Below are 13,211 nucleotides of genomic sequence, written 5' to 3'. Positions count from 1 at the left end.
AAGTATTACGGTGGGTGAACAAATTACTGTCGTGCAATTGATAGAAAGGCGAATAATTATGACATTATCTAGGCATGATAATGTATAAAGGCATGACATCCGCGACAAGTAGACCGACTCTTGCCTGCATCTACTACTATTACTCCACACATCGACCGACTCCTGCCTGCATCTAAAGTATTAAGTTCATAAAGAACAGAGTAACACATTAAGAAAGATGACATGATGCAGAGGGATAAACTCAAGGAATATGATATAAACCCCATCTTTTTATCCTCGATGGCAACAATACAATACGTGCCTTGCTGCCCCTGCTGTCACTGGGAAAGGACACCACAAGATTGAACCCAAAGCTAAGAACTTCTCCCATGGCAAGAAAGATCAATCTAGTTGGGCAAACCAAACTGATAATTCAAAGAGACTTGCAAAGATAACTCAATCATACATAAAAGAATTCAGAGGAGATTCTAATATTTCTCATGTATAAACTTGATCATAAGCCCACAATTCATCGGATCGTGACAAACACACCGCAAAAATAGTTTACATCGAATAGATCTCCACAAGAGAGGGGGAGAACATTGTATTGAGATCCAAAAAGAGATAAGAAGCCATCTAGCTAATAACTATGGACCCGAAGTTCTGTGGTAAACTACTCACAACACATCAGAGGGGCTATGGTGTTGATGTAGAAGCCCTCTGTGCTCAATTCCCCCTCCGGCAGAGCGCTGGCGAAGGCTCCAAGATGGGATCTCGTGGATACAGAAGGTGACGGTGGTGGAAATTGTGTTTCGTTGGATCCCTGGATGTTTTCGGGATACGTAGGCTTATATAGGAGGAAGAAGTACGTCGGTGGCCGCCCGAGGGGCCCACAAGACAGGGGGCGCGCCCAAAGGGGGTGGGTGCTCCCTCCTATCTCGTGGCCACCTCGGCTGCTTCTTGACTTGCTCCTCTCGAACCCTTCATTCCAAAAATCACGCTCCCGAAGGTTTCATTCCGTTTGGACTCCGTTTGATATTCCTTTTATTCGAAATACTAAAATAGGCAAAAAACAGCAATACGGGTTGGGCCTCTAGTTAGTAGGATAGTCCTAAAAATGATATAAATGTGTAAAATAAAATCCATAAACATCCAAAAGGGATAATATAATAGCATGGAACAATCAAAAATTATAGATACGTTGGAGATGTATCAGACACCTCTCCCTCCTCGAGCTTCCGGCTGCTGACCCAGAAGAGAAGAAGGCCAAGGGCAAGGACGTGAAGCATAAAGGAGCAGCAGTGCTTGCAGCAGAACTAGACACGAAGCACGACAGGGACCAGCCGGAGTCGTCCAAGGGCATCCGACCATTCTGCGCCTACCACAACCTCCACACCCACAACACCAATGAATGCCAGGAGCTCAGGGCCGTTCGAGAAGGACGCTTCGGTCGACGCCCCGAGCGCAACTACCGGGGCTACGGCCGAGGAGGACCTGGCGGAGGACGATGGGACGACCGTGGCCCTCGCCAGGAGTGGCACGACCGACCTTGCGAGAATCGCTGGCAGGACCAACCTCGCGAGGGCGCCTGGAGGGATCAGCCTCGCGAGGACCGCCCGCAGGGTAACATAGGCCTTCCTCCTCTACCGCCGCCGCCAAGAAGGAATGACGACCATCAACAGGACGAGGAGGCTGGGGGCTTCTAGGAACCGCGTGCTATCACTTTCATCTTGGGTGGAGCTCAGGCCCTAGCCTCTCAGCGCATCTTCAAGCAGTTCGCTCGCGAAGTGAATGCAGTCCTCCCCAAGCTCGAGGCCACGCCCGCTCAGGTGGTCCAATTGCGCCATCACTTTCAGCTCGGCAGATCAACTCAGGTGCGCAGCTACTGCTGGCATCCTCCCGATGCTTTGTTCCCCAGTCATCAGCAACGTGCAAGTCACCAGGACCCTCATTGATGGCGGCGCAGGGCTCAACGTCTTGTCCGTCAAGATGTTTGATGACCTTCAAGTGCAATACGATCAGCTCTAGCCAACCAAGCATTTCTCAGGAGTCACCGATGGTTCTACCACCCCGATAGGGTAGGTCCGCCTCCCTGTCACCTTCGGCCAGTGTAACAACTACCGCACTGAGCTCATCAACTTCGACATCTCCCACATCCACCTGCCGTACAATGCCATCCTCGGGTATCTAGCCCTGGCCAAGTTCATGGCGGTGACACACCATGGCTACAGCGTCCTCAAGATGCTAGGAAGCGGCGGGATCATCACGTCCCCTACGAAGAGAGATATGCGGTGTGCTCCCTCGAGCGTGCCTTCCAAGCTACATTGATCGAGGACCCAGAAAACAAGGGCGAGAACCCTCCTGATGCAGTCCCCAAGAAGAAGAAGACACCCCTCAGCTCAAGGCTTCGGGAGGTTGGCATCTCAGGAGGTGCCGCGTCAGGATCAGCGCCTTTGAAAGGGGTGCCTCCCTCCATCGCATAGGAAGGCGCGCCCGGCGCCCTCCTCGGGCAGGGCTCGGGGGCTCTCTTTTGGAGGGCCTCAGACATTGCCAACATCACGAGGTAGGCGCTCGGCCATGACTTGGAGGCGTGCTTTGCGGCACGTTTCCCTCAGGAGGTCTTAGGGCGTTGAAAGCCCAACGTTCAGGAGTTCATCACCAAGACTACTCAGAAGCTTCAGGAAGCAAGAGCCATGCGCGGCGACTGCCGCTTGCCTGGTGTGGCCCCCCATCCAGGCGAGGGTGGTGGGCTGCGCGTCTGCATCGACGTCCCAGGGCTCAACCGAGCCGCATCTTAGGAGCACCTCTAGCCTTCGCATGCGGGACGCTGTGAGGGTCCGCCACGCAGCTACATTCGCATGCCTTTCGGCCTGCCAAACGCGGCTGCCACCTACCAGCGTCACCTGCGAAGCATTCTGGCGACTCAGGAGGCCAAGCATCACACGATCCTAGCGGAGATGGAGATGGTCCTCAAGGAACCGCCTGGACCCCCAGAGCCTCCTGAGGCCTAGGGCTCCGGTGGCTCGTGAGGGTCGGCCTCTTCACCGCGCGTCTTCAGCTATTCCAACACCCCCTCTACAATGGAACCATGTGACATCTTACGAGTTCATTTCAGCTGGGAGTGCCCTTAGGGCTGCATCATCCCCATGCCGTGTGGGTCCATCCCTGCGGCATGTATCCCTTTTTCTTATTCTTCAGTTTACCTTGCTAGGGGCGCCCCTCGGGCTGCATCATCCCCAAGCCACTCGGGCCTGACCCGATGGCATGTATCCATTCTGCATTTACCTAAGCTGATTGGCCTTTCATGCTTAACCTGCCCATGATTATCACCTGCCACCTACTACGGGCCTCCTCTATCTCATACAAATCGCTTGCACATTAAAAGGGGGGCTCCTGAGCATCGCGACTCAGGAGCTCTTACTGGCTCTCCAGCCCTCACACCCTGGCCTTGACCACGGCATCGCGACCTCGCATACCAGCGGCGGCTGAGCTCGCTCGAGGGCCGGACCTGAAGACGTAGAGCATTTGTATCTAACCATCTCGCAGGAACACACAGCTGTCCAAGACTCAAGACCAGGCGCAATCCGCCTTGAGGTTGGGCCTCGTGAGTCCCGCGATGGATCATGATTGCCCAGATACACCTCGTCTAGCCCTGCCGTGCAAGCCACATGTCAGGGCGGGGCTATACACGCCCCGGGGGCTCCTCCCGGAGGGGGCCCCCCTCCCATGCACCAGTGAAAATGCCATGCTCCATGCTGGCTGACGACACTACCGAGGAGCGGCTATGCCCGTACACATACGGAATCGCTATGCTCCGCGCTGGTGATAAACAACTGAGGGCGGTCCATGGCCGTATCAACCTCATGGAGCCCAGAGCTCAGTGTCTGGCCTCACCGCAACACCTCCCCTCGGGAGCGTCACGCGAGGGGGCTGGACACGGGGGATGCGCACGGGTCACGCCAGAGCACATGCCACCCAGCCAGGTCCCTCGGACCTGGTCATCATGCACCCCTCCCCGAGCGGAGCCAAGGTATGACGACCATTTGAATGTCAAGGGGGACTCCTGATCATCGCGACTCAGGAGCCTAACTAGCCACGTAGCCCCTCACTCCTTAGTCTTGTCTTGGTGATCTAGTCGGGGCTAATGGTGGTTGAGGTATGCGCGTGGCCGGGCTCTGCCGATGTAGAAGGCCAGATCTACTCCTACGTTCCCTCCCTATTTGCTATTTGCGCTTCAAGGGGGACTCCTAAGCATCACGACTCAGGAGCCTAACTTGACACGTAGCCCCTCACTCCTTGGTCCCGTCCTGGTGATCTGGTCGGGGCTAATGGCAGTTGAGGTATGTGCGGGGCCGGGCTCTGCCGACGTAAAACATAAAGCAAATAGGAAGGAAACTGCAAAGTCATGAAGCAAATTCTGAAGCAAATATTACAAACCATAATTGTCTTCACAATACCAAATGCAAGTCTAAACGCCTCCACGAGGCATGGTGCATGTTGCAGGAATTAAGCAGGAAATACGCTGTCACCCCTGGACGTTGCCGTCGCCCGCCAGAGACTCCACCCCCGTGGTGGCACCACTCGGGGCCGCAGGATGAGCGGAACCACTTGCCGTGGGCGCAGAAGCGAAGTCACGGAACATCCCCAGCAAGGCTTCCACCTGGCCCTTCACAGCTTCAGCAGCAGCGGCGAAGTGCTCGCTGTCCACGGGCTCCAGCAGCTCGTCAAGATTGGCGTCAGGGTCGCGAAGGTGGACGTGGCTGAATACGCGCGTCAGCGCCGCGGAAGAAAGGATGCGAGCTTCCACCTCGTCCACAGGGCCGACGCCGCTCACGACTTCCTCGAGCGCCTCGACCAAGAAGGGAAGCAGCTGGGCGGGGCCGTCCTCGGCACTAGTCAGCGGCTTCTCCAAAGCATTCTTGTAGAGCGTCTTCAGTGATGCACGAGACCTCTCCTCGAGGAGTGTGAAGGCCACGCGGTCCTCGGCCAGGACCTTCGCCTTGGCGTCCATCTCGGCCCTCTCCGCCCTCAACTTCTGCTGCAGCATCTCCAGCCGGCTGCGCTCAGTGGTCTGTGACTCCGACAGCCGCGTCAGCTCAGTGTTGCGGTCCCTAACAGCGTCCTCCCGAGCCTTCATATTCTCCTCCTTCTCCTGGCGGTCGCGAGCTTCTTTAGCGTGCTCATCGCACAAACCCTATAGCTCGGCCTCCAGCACCTTGCAGCGGTCCTGGGCGACCGCAACATCCTTCAATGCCGCCTCGCGAGCAGCTGTGGCCTGGGTGGCAGCTTGCTTCTCCTCCTCAGAAGGTGCCGGGGCCCACCTCACGCCGCTCAGACAGAGGCATCAGAGTGAAGCCAGCCGAAAACCAGCTCCAGGCGCCCAGCTACTAGATGGGAGTCGGCGCCCTGGAGGTCTTCTTGCACCTGGACAATCCCGGAGAGGGCATGCTCCAAGACATCGGAGGAGGCAGAAGGACCCGGAACCAGCGGCGAGGGAGAAGGAGGCGGCGGTAGCGTAGACACGACTTGGGAGACTCGGGGCTCCTGAGCCTTGGCTACCTCAGCATCAGCATTAGGCACCGGCACCTCCGGAGCCAGCGGGGCCACGGGGCTGGCACCCCGCCAGGGCGCTCCTCCGGGCCTCGCGAGGATGACTGGGCAGGGGATGTGTGAACATCGTCGCCTCCCCTTCCCACGGATGAAGGAGCGGCAGTGGCAGACGAGTCTGCCCCAGACGGAGTCACCGTGTCCCCCTTCTTCTTCTTCACCGCAAGCAGCAGCCTAACAATTGATGAAGAACGTCAAGCCCTGGCGGCATAATCAAGAACAAGATGGAGTTCGAGCACTTACTGGTCAATCGCGGCATAGCTCACCACCCTCTTGCTGAGCTTGAAGCCCGAGAGCCTCGTGGCCCGGGGCACAGCTGCAAGAGGTCCAGGAGCGGAAGAAGGTGCAGCAGAGGGGCTGGATGTAACTCTAGCTGGTGCCTGGGCAGAAGCAGCCTCTCGGGAGATCAGCACTGACATGTCCTTCTTCGGGATCGCGGGTGGATCCTCCTCCTCCCGCGTGGCATCGGTCTCGTCGTCGTTCGGCAAGGTGCGGAGGATCCTGGCCCTGCGCCGGGGAGAGGTCTCCCCCGTCGCCTTAAAGGTCGCCTCCGAGTCACGCTCCTCTTCTTCTTCCTCTCCTCCTCCACAAGAGTTGCCCGAGGACACGTCAACCAGCGTCGTCGCCCCCCGGACCATAGGAGGCTGATGTCTACTACACAACCTTCTTCTTGTAGACATTGTTGGGCCTGCAAGTGCACAGGTTTATAGGACAGTAGCAAATTTCCCTCAAGTGGATGACCTAAGGTTTGTCAATCCGTAGGAGGCGTAGGATGAAGATGGTCTCTTTCAAACAACCCTGCAACCAAATAACAAAAAGTCTCTTGTGTCCCAAACACACCCAATACAATGGTAAATTGTATAGGTGCACTAGTTCGGCGAAGAGATGGTGATACAAGTGCAAAATAGATAGTAGATAAAGGTATTTGTAATCTAAAATAATAAAAAAAGCAAGGTAACTAGTGGTAAAAGTGAGCGTAAACGGTATTGCAATGATAGAAAACAAGGCCTAGGGTTCATGCTTTCACTAGTGCAAGTTCTCTCAACAATAATAACATAGATAGATCATATAACAAGCCCTCAACATGTAACAAAGAGTCACTCCGAAGCCACTAGTAGCGGAGAACACACGTAGAGATTATGGTAGCGTATGAAACCACCTCAAAGCTATTCTTTCGGATCAATCTATAAAAGAGTTCGTACTAGAATAACACCTTAAGATACAAATCATCCAAAACCCTAATGTCACCTAGATACTCCTTTGTCACCTCAAGTATCCGTGGGCATGATTATACGATATGCATCACACAATCTCAGATTCATCCAACCAACATAAAAGTACTTCAAAGAGTGCCCCAAAGTTTCTGCCGGAGAGTCAAGAACGTGTGCCAACCCCTACGCATAGGTTCATGTGCGGAACCCGCAAGTTGGTCACCAAAACATACATCAAGTGGCACATGATATCCCATTGTCACCACAGATAAACATGGCAAGACATACATCAAGTGTTCTCATAAAAGACTCAATCTGATAAGATAACTCCAAAGGGGATACTCAATTCAACACAAGAGGGTAGAGGGGGAGAAACATCATAATATCCAACTACAATAGCAAAGCTTGGGATACATCAAGATCGTGCCACAGAGGAACACGAGAGAGAACACGAGACAGAGAGATCAAACACATAGCTACTAGTACATACCCTCAGCCTCGAGGGTGAACTACTCCCTCCTCGTCATGGATAGCGCCGGGATGATGAAGATGGCCACCGGTGATGGGATCCCCCTCCGGCAGGGCGCCGGAACGGGCTCCCGAGAGGTTTTTGGTGGCTACAGAGGCTTGCGGCGGTGGAACTCCCGATCTATCTTCTATTCTGGAAGTTTTAGGGTACGAGAGTATATATGGGTCCAGGGGGTACGTCAAAGGAGCTACGGGAGCCCCACAAGGCTGGGGGCGCCCCGGGGGGGGGCACCCTCGTGGGCAGCCCGTATCTCCCCTGACATGCACTCCAAGTTCCCAGGGTTGCTTTCCTTCCAAAAATAACTTTTCTAGTTGATTTCGTTCCGTTTTGACTTCGTCTGATATTCCTTTTCCTCGAAACACTAAAATAGGCATAAAACAACAAATCTGGGCTGGGCCTCCGGTTAATAGGTTAGTCCAAAAAATAATATAAAAGTGGATAATAAAGCCCAATATTGCCTAAAACAGTAGATAATGTAGCATGGAGCAATCACAAATTATAGATACGTTGGAGACGTATCAAGCATCCCCAAGCTTTATTCCCGCTCGTCCTCGAGTAGGTAAATGATAAAAAAGAATTTTTGATGCAAAGTGTACTTGGCATAATTTCAATGTAAATCTTCTTAATTGTGTTATGGATAGTCAGATCCGAAAGATTCAAGACAAAAGTACATATTGACACAAAAATAATAATACTTCAAGCATACTAATCAAAGCAATCATGTCTTCTCAAAATAACATGGCAAAAGAAAGTTCATCCCTACAAAATCATATAGTTAGGCTATGCTTCATCTTCGTCAGACAAAGATGTTACCAACTTCTATACCCCCGATGACAAGCCAAGCAATTGTTTCATACTTAAATAATCTCAAACATTTTCAACCTTTACGCAATACGTGAGCGTGAGCCATGGATATAGCACTATGGGTGGAATAGAATATGATAATGGGGATTGTGTGGAGAAGACAAAAAAGGAGAAAGTCTCAAATTGACGAGGATAATCAACGGGCTATGGAGATGCCCATCAATTGATGTCAACATGAGGAGTAGGGATTGACATGCAACGGATGCACTAGAGCTATGAATGCTCAACAAAAGAAAACTAGTGGGTGTGCATCCAACTCGCTTGCTCACGAAGACCTAGGGCATTTGAGGGAGCCCATCGTAGGAATATATAAGCCAAGTTCGATAATGAAAAATTCCCACTAGTATAAAAAGACAACTTAGGAGGCTCACTATATGAAGAACAAGGTGCTACTTTGAAGCACAATATATGAGACTCACGACATGAAGAACAAGGTGCTACTTTGAAGCACAAGTGTGGAAAAAGAGATAGTAGCATTGCCCCCTTTTTTCTTTTCTCTTTTTTTCTTTTTTCTTTTTTGGGCCCTTTTTTGGCCTTTCTTTTTTTTCTTTTTTTTTCTTTTTTTGGGCAATGCTCTACAATGATGATGATCACACTTCTATTGATTACAACATAAGGATTACAACTCGAAACTTAGAACAAGATATGACTGTATATGAATGCCTCTGGCAGTGTACCGGGATGGTGTAATGAATCAAGAGTGACATGTATGAAAAATAATGCACGGTGGCTTTGCCACAAATACGATGTCAACTACATGATCATGCAATGGCAATATGACAACAGTAATGTATGTCATGATGAAGATGATGGAAGTTGCATGGCAATATATCTCGGAATGGCTATGGAAATGCCATGATAGGTAGGTATGGTGGCTATTTTGAGGAAGATATAAGGAGGTTTATGTGTGATAGAGCGTATCGTACCACGGGGTTTGGATGCACCGGCGAAGTTTGCACCAACTCTCAAGGTGAGAAAGGGCAATGCACGATACCGAAGAGGCTAGCAAAGGAGGAAAGGTGAGAGTGCGTATAATCCATGGACTCAACATTAGTCAAAAGAACTCATGTACTTATTGCAAAAATTTAGAAATCATCAAAAATCAAGTACTACGCGCATGCTCCTAGGGGGTAGATTGGTAGGAAAAGACCATCGCTCATCCCCGACCGCAACTCATAAGGATGCACATGCCAGGTACACTTCATGTTTCAAATTTGTTACACAACTTTAACCATACGTGGATGCTACATGACTTGCTAACTTCAACACAAGCATTCTTTAAATTCATAATCACCCAACTAGCATGACTTTAATATTATCACCTCCATATCTCAAAACAATTATCAAGCCTCAAACTTATCTTAGTATTCAATTCACTCAAAAGAAAGTTTCACATATCTTGAATACCAAGTATATTAATATTAAGAAAATTACCATGCTATTAAAGACTCTCAAAATAATCTAAGTGAAGTATGAGAGTTCATCTATTTCTTTAAAATAAAACTACCACCATGCTCTAAAATATATAAGTGATGCACTAGAGCAAATGACAAACTACTCCGAAAGATATAAGTGAAGATCTATGAGTAGTCGAATAATTGTGAAACTATGTGAAGTCTCTCTAAAATTAAAGAATTTCACATATTGATACTTTATTCAAACAGCAAGCAAAGCTAAATAAAACTACATTGCAAGGATAGCACAACTCATGTGAAGAAGCAAAAACTTAGGCTCAACCGATACTAACCGATTGTTGAAGAAGAAAGGTGGGATGCCTACCGGGGCATCCCCAAGCTTTGGTGCTTGAGACTTCTCGAAATATTATCTTGGGGTGCCTTGGGCATCCCCAAGATTGAACTTTTGTGTTTCCTTAATTCCTCTCATATCAGGGTTTCTCTTTTTATCAAAAGCTTCATTCACAACAAACTCAACAAGAACTCGTGAGATAGGTTAGTATAAACCAATGCAAAGCCATATCATTTTCTTCTGTAATAAATCACTAATTATTATTCAACATTGAATACTAAATGCCTATGCATACTTAGTACTCCTATCTTCAAATAGAATCATTAAACAAGCAAACATATGCAAACAATGCAACCATAAAAACAATCCGCCAAAACAGTACAGTCTGTAAAGAATGCAAGAGTAGCAATACTTCCCTTACTCCAAAAATTATGAACTAAAATTCCCATTGTAACAAATTTATCATGTCTCACTATGCAAAAGGTTTCATCATTATAACACTCTCTGACTTTTCTAGGGAATTTTTGCAACAGAGGTAAACTTTCTGTTTTCAAACAGCAACATGTATACTAGCAAAATAAGCATGGCAGAGGCTATCCTTGGCTTTTTTATTGAAACTAAAGATGCAAAACATTATTCTAAATAGCAGCAAGAAAATACTAACAAAAGAAAATGACGCTCCAAGCAAAACACATATCATGTGGTGAATAAAAATATAGCTCCAAGTAAACTTACCGATGAACGAAGACGAAAGAGGGGATGCCTTCCGGGGCATCCCCAAGCTTAGGCTCTTGGTTGTCCTTTAATATTTTGGGGTGCCATGGGCATTTCCAAGCTTACGCTCTTTGCCACTCCTTATTCCATAGTCCATGGAATCTTTACCCAAAACTTGAAAACTTCACAACACAAAACTCAACAGAAAACTCGTAAGCTCCGTTAGTATAAGAAAATAAAACCACCACTTAGTTACTTTAATGAACTCATTCTAAATTCATATTTGTGTAATATATACTATACTCCAACTTATCTATGGTTCATACCCTCCGACACTACTCATATATTCATCAAAATAAGCAAACAACACATAGAAAACAGAATCTGTCAAATACAGAACAGTTTGTAGTAATCTGTATCAAGCGTATACTTATGGAACTCTAAAAGTCCTACCAAATTATGAAGTCCTAAAAAATACGTGTACCAATCAAGAGCAATAAGAATCAGATCATAAGCACGTTTCAGTGAATTAACAAAACTAATTTACTGGGTGCAAAAGTTTCTGATTTTCAGCAGGATCAACACAACTATCACCGTAAGCCATCCTAAAGGTCTTACTTGGCACTTTATTGAAACAAAAGCTATAAAACATGATTACTACAGTAGCATAATCATGTGAACACACAAAATCAGTAAGGATAAGTATTGGGTTGTCTCCCAATGTCAGGACCCCGACTCAATGCCACATAGATCTAGCATGTAACACTTCATATCACTTTGCGGCCTCACGCACGGTATTCCCACGGGTGTCGTCTTACCTTTACCCGGGACCGTTTGCGCCTTTTGGCACACGTATATGACAGTGTCGCTAGCATCCATATGATAAGGAGCCCGGGCTGACATGGCTAGCCGTAAACCCAAAGTGGCACAAACTTAGAGGGACAGGCATCCATGACCCAACATCGAACGTGTCGGTCATCAGTGAGTGAATCCAGGCTGTAGCACTGGGCTAGCAGGACTCCGGTGAACCGGGCTGTAGCGGGCTAACAGGACTCCGGTATTCATCGCGTGACATTTCCCCGAAGGGACAGACACAGGAACGAAGAAGGACACATGCCGGCCAGCCTAAGTGTTCCGGAGCAGTAGCAAGCTACCATGGCTCGGTCGAAACACTAGGAGACATTTCCCGGTAAGAGAGGCTACTAAAGATAAACAACTAGATGGTCAGATCCCACACATACCAAGCATTTCAATAGCATACACACAATATGCTCGATATGTACAGATACAACATGGCATCACAAAATGACTCTACGACTCAAGTAGTTTATTCAATAGGCTCCGAGGAGCGAGACATTACAAACATGGGTCTCATGACCCAACAATCAGAGCATACAAGTCAAAGCACAAGCGGAAGCTATCATGTCTGAGTACAGACATCTAAAAATGAAAAGGCTGAGAAGCCTGACTATCTATCAGATCCTGCCGAGGGCACAAGATCGTAGCTGAGGTATCAAGCTAAACGTCGAAGTCCAGCAAAACTACTAGCGAGACCGAAGTCTCTCTGCAAAACATAAAATAGGCAAACATGAGTACAAATGTACCCAGCAAGACTTACATCAGAACTATCTACATATGCATCATTATCAACAAAGGGGTGGTGGAGTTTGACTGCAGCAAGCCAGCTTTGACTCGGTGGCTATCCTGAACTACGACTGCAAGTAACTCTTTTGAGGTGGCGCACACGAGTCCACATATTCACCATATCAATACACCACTATGGATCCGCTCCCGTCTCCCTACGAGAACGCCATCCATAGCACTCACGCTTATCTTGCGTATTTTAGAGTATCCACTTTCACTTGTCTATGAACTGATATAAGCAACCCAGAAGTCCTTTTCCGCGGACACGGCTATTCGAATAGATGATGTTAACCCTGCAGGGGTGTACTTCTTCATACATGTTTCCACCACTTAGCGTCTGCACACGACATGTGCTCGGCAGACTTCAAGCGAAAGCCGACGTGGGTGTAGACCACGACCTACCTAAACACTCAAGTCTCTAGTCCAGGTTTATCGCCTATTCGGGTTCCATCCATGAGGAGATCCGGCCGGAGGTTCGCTCACAGCCCCAAACGATGTGAACAGGGTTCCCGAGATACCAAACGGGCATCCGGTACACCGTGCCACGTACCTACCGCATCACAGCCCACCCCTACGGTCAGCGCTGTCCACGGCCTCCAGTAAGCTACAAACACCAGAAACTACTTGCAACTCCTGGACAGAGGACTAGGGTGAATAAGAAGTCGAGCGGGGTCATATTTCAGGGCCCAATGCATGGTAGTAGCTGAATCATGGATCACAAACACAGAACTCAGTTCCTAAGGACGGCTTCAATGAGACAACCCACCATGTACTCCTACATGGCCTCTCACCGACACCTTTTACCAAATCGTGTTCACACACTTAGCTCACACATAGTAGGACATGTTCACACACCTCTGATTCATCCTCGATGAATCAGACCTGACTCAACTCTAGGCAGTAGCAGGCATGACAAA

This window comes from Triticum dicoccoides, chromosome 3B (genome assembly GCF_002162155.2).
Source record: "Triticum dicoccoides isolate Atlit2015 ecotype Zavitan chromosome 3B, WEW_v2.0, whole genome shotgun sequence".
NCBI lineage: Eukaryota > Viridiplantae > Streptophyta > Magnoliopsida > Poales > Poaceae > Triticum > Triticum dicoccoides.
Note: the sequence above shows the minus strand (reverse complement) of the source record.